Raw genomic sequence first — 4514 nt, forward strand, 5'->3', positions numbered from 1 at the left:
AATGGGGCTGGTGCAACCGGGCGATTGGTTCACCACCATCGACCTGAAAGACGCATGTGGAAATTGCTCCAGAGCACAGGAAGTATCTGCATTTTTGCCTTTCAGGGAATAGCTTACGAGTACAACAGACTGCCGTTCGGCTACTCCCTATCCCCACGCATGTTCAGCAAATGTATGGCCACTGCGCTTCAACCGTTGCGCGCCCACGGCATGAGAGTTTTCTTTTACCTAGACCAGGGGTTCCCAACCTTTATTGTGCCAAGGACCGGCAGATCCAATCCAAAAAAAAAATCGCAGACCAGTTGTCAATTTTAACTGATTTTAATATTTGCTCACCACCAGCAGGTAGAAACAGAGGCTAATTTTATGTAACAGCCTGAACAAATACTAGAACAATATGCATCCAAAACATATGAACAACGTTTAAAAAAGAACCGGTGTAGTTTGTGACTGGACATCTCCTTCATAAAACTAATAAAAGGGGGAGTAACCGGGCAGTTCGATGTGTGTGGTTAACACGTAGCAGCCTGCAGTCACTCGCTGTTCTGATGAAGGTAAACACAGCGAAGGCGGTGCGTAAAAAGGCACATCTTTACCCGATGGTGCTGCACTTCTCTGAGGCGGAGTATACGTCCCGCTGCCTCCTGATGCTGCAGCCATTTCATGAAGTGAAGGAGGCTTTCCTTCTATAAAACAGCTGCGGGCAGCACATACCGTGAGAGTCCCGGACATGAATTCATAGATCAAGGCAGAATGGTTTATGGATCCTGTTTTGACAATCCGGTGCTTAAACAAATAGCTCTACACCCCTGGCCGACATGTCCTTAAAATGAAGTCGGAGTTTGAAATATATCTCAAATAATGTATGCATTGCCATTTCCCCACATTAACATAACAGTCTGTAATTAAACAGTTGTCTCCTGTGTGCTCCTCTTCCTACTTGGCGCACCGGTAACTTTCTAGTGCGCACGAGAGGCTGAGACCAGGCTGAGCCGCCAAATCCCTCAGAACATCATAAAAGCCATTTTCAACGGTTTTCTGGTGGAAGATTAACCAGGCTACTGGATGAAATAATATGACTGGTATAGGTGCGAAAATTAAACACTTTTAAAAAAAATATTATGATAAAAAATGTTATGTTTATAATTCTGCAAATAATACGATCAACTCACAGCTATTTCGCAGCCCGGCAGTAACACCTCCGCGGACCGGTACCGGGGGTTGGGAACCCCTGACCTAGACGACCTCATTGTCATGGCCGGGTCCAGGGAACAGGCAATGCTTTGCACAGAACAATTGATCACACACCTAACCAAGTTAGGCTTTGCAATCAATTGGAAAAAGAGCACCCCCATACCTCACCAACAGGCGTTGTATTTGGGAGTGGTGCTCGATGCAGGCGCGCTGCGCGCCACCCTGTCAGAGAGCAGAAGTGCGTCTCTTCTTCGGGCGGTTCACGGGCTGTGACAGGGGGCGACAGTAACAGTTGCCATTGGCAACCATTCAGAAAAAATGTCAACCACTTCTTGGCCTTTGGTTGCCATCAGTCGCAACCAGTTTTTAACATAAAGAAATAAGGACAGCAAACTATATGTTACTTACGTAACCCCAGGCCTCAGAGTAACATGAACTGAGATGTCTCACTATGGGATGCGCCTCAACGCGTATGCAAACAGAAGCATCAATCTCATTACGCCAATCCTGATTGGCTGGTGATCTTGACGTCAACGTCAGGGAATCCACCCACCCTTTAAGTAGCTTGCGCTACGACGCAGCGTCATTCAAAATAAGCACCGCTTCGCCTTAGCAAGAAGGGCCGTCTGGTGAGACATATCACTTCATGTTACTCTGAAGACTGGGGTTACGTAAGTAACCTATAGTTCTCATTCATAACACTCCGTTCGATGTCTCACTATGGGATATTGAAACTCCCGTATTGCTAGACATGCTTATCTCGAAAATCACCAAAACAACCAGAACTTAACAGGTAGAACCCTGTCTCAACACGGGGCCCAGCACTGCGCGGGCCACACTTGGAGCAGAGACATCTAGCCTGTAAAAGCGGACAAAAGTGAGCGGTGAGGACCAGCTCGCTGCTGCACACATGTCTTCGATGGAAACACCCTTGAACAAATCCCAGGATGTAGCCAGTCCACGAGTAGAATGAGCACGCAGGCCCGTTGGTGCCTGCAAACCCTGACTCGTATAAGCCAGAACAATCGCTTCCACAATCCAGTGGGAGAGCCGTTGCCTGGTAACGGGCTTGCCCTTCTGAGGGTTAGCCCAGGATATAAAGAGTTGGTCATTACAACGAAACTCTTTTGACCTGTCCATATAGACATATAGGCACAAACTGGACACAGCAAATTCGGCCGCTGTTTCTCAGAGGAACACAGCAGCGGAGGAAATGCCACAATGTCAATGGGGGTACATGAGCCAACCACCTTAGTTATAAAGGCAGGGTTGGGCTTCAGCAACACTCTTGTTTGCCCCGGGGCAAACTGAGTGCATGAAGGATGTACAGAGAGTGCATGAATGTCACTGACTCGCTTGGCAGATGCCAGAGCCAGTAACAACACTGTCTTCAGTGACAGGTGTTTCATGTCAGCTTCTTCCAGGGGTTCAAATGGAGGTCGAGTGAGCCCATCTAAAACCACTGCCAAGTCCCATAAGGGCACCAGTGACCTGGAAACAGGGAGGAGCCTGCGAGCCCCTTTCATAAAACGGCAGACCAAAGGATGTTGGCTAGCCGTCTTTCACTCAAAGCCCACATGGCATGCAGCAATAGCAGCCAGGTACACTTTGATCGTAGAGAAAGCTCTGTGTTTATCAATCAGGTCCTGTAGAAATGATAAAATCACCCCGATAGGACATTGAAAAGAGATGTGTCCTTTTTGAAGGCACCACTCCTCAAACACACCCTCCACGTACAGTCATAGAGGGACCTGGTGGAGGAAGCTCTTGCACTCTGAATAGTGTTTATCACCTTCTGAGGGAGTCCCACTGTATTCAGATTGTACCACTCACGGGCCAGGCCCATAGTGGCCAGGCCACTCCTTAAGCCTCGTTTTTAGTCTTACGCATCCGACCTGGAAAACGTTGCAGCCAATCTTATTTGTTACAGTGTACCGTGCACCAGGTTCTTATTCAGAATTCTTATCTGAATTTTCTGAGTTTTTATCAACTTTGGTTCTTAAAACAGACAAAGTAATTATCGTAGGTGACTTTAATATTCATGTTGACGATGATAAAAATAGCCTTACTGTTGCATTTAACTCTATATTAGAGTATGTTGGTCAGAGTGTAAATAAACCAACCCACTGCTATAATCACACTCTCGACCGTGTTCTGATTTATGGTATTGAAATTGAGCAACTATTAGTCAAACCGCATAATCCTGCTTTATCCGACCATGTCTTAGTAACTTTTGAAGTACTGTTACGAGACTACAAAGCATTAGTCAAAAGCTCCTGCAGCAGAAACATATCTGTAAGTGCTATAGCCACATTTAAGGAATAGATTCCACCAATACTTAACTCGATAGCATGTCTGCATGTAGGGGAGGAAACTTATACAAAATGTACACCACTCCAAATTGATCATGTTGTTGATAGTGCTATAGATGCGCTGCGAATAAAATTAGACTCTGTTGCTCCTTTGAAAAAGAAGAAAATAAAACAACATACATTAGCTCCATGGCATAATGCCGAAACCCGCAAAATAAAGCAAAAGTCTAGACAACTTGAAAGGATATGACGTTCCACTAAACTTGAAGAATCTCGTTTAATTTGGAATATTACTCTCAATGAATATAAGAAAGCACTGCGTAACGCGAGAGCAGCCTACTACTCTTCATTAATAGATGAGAATAAGAATAATGCAAGATTTCTTTTCAGCACTGTAGCCAGGCTGACAGAGAGCCACAGCTCCATTGAGCCTTCTATTCCCATAGCACTCAGTAGTAATGATTTTATGTACTTTTTTAACGATACAATTGTTACTCTTAGAAACAAAATTAATGACCTCTTGCCTTTGATCAGTATAGTGTTATCAACAGCTCCCGGAAACGTAAGTTCTAATATTACACTAGATAGTAAACTAGAATGCTTTTCAGCCATAAACCTTGAACAATTAAATTCAATGATTCTCTCTTCTAAACCATCAACGTGTATGTTAGACCCAATTCCAACTAAGCTGTTGAAGGAAGTTTTTCCATTAATTAGCACTTCTTTATTAAATATTATGAATATGTCTTTATTATCAGGCTATGTTCCACAATCATTCAAAGTAGCAGTGATAAAACCGCTTCTTAAAAAGCACAACCTCGATCCAGAGGTTTTAGCCAACTATAGACCTATTTCTAATCTTCCGTTCCTCTCAAAAATTCTTGAGAAAGCGGTCGCAAAACAGCTGTGTGATAACTTAAAGAACAATGATTTATTTGAAGATTTTCAGTCTGGCTTTAGAACACATCATAGCACAGAGACAGCTCTGGTTAAAGTCACAAATGACAT

The 4514-nt window shown here is 44.1% G+C and overlaps 1 pseudogene; it reads right to left on the reverse strand.

Moving 5' to 3' along the window:
• Window positions 1-2016: 2016 nt before the first annotated feature.
• LOC117460386 (uncharacterized) lies at window positions 2017-3040 on the reverse strand (annotated as a pseudogene).
• Between the last annotated feature and the right edge of the window lie 1474 nt (window positions 3041-4514).

The sequence above is a fragment of the Pseudochaenichthys georgianus genome, chromosome 16 (genome assembly GCF_902827115.2).
Source record: "Pseudochaenichthys georgianus chromosome 16, fPseGeo1.2, whole genome shotgun sequence".
In the NCBI taxonomy this organism is placed as follows: Eukaryota; Metazoa; Chordata; class Actinopteri; order Perciformes; family Channichthyidae; genus Pseudochaenichthys; species Pseudochaenichthys georgianus.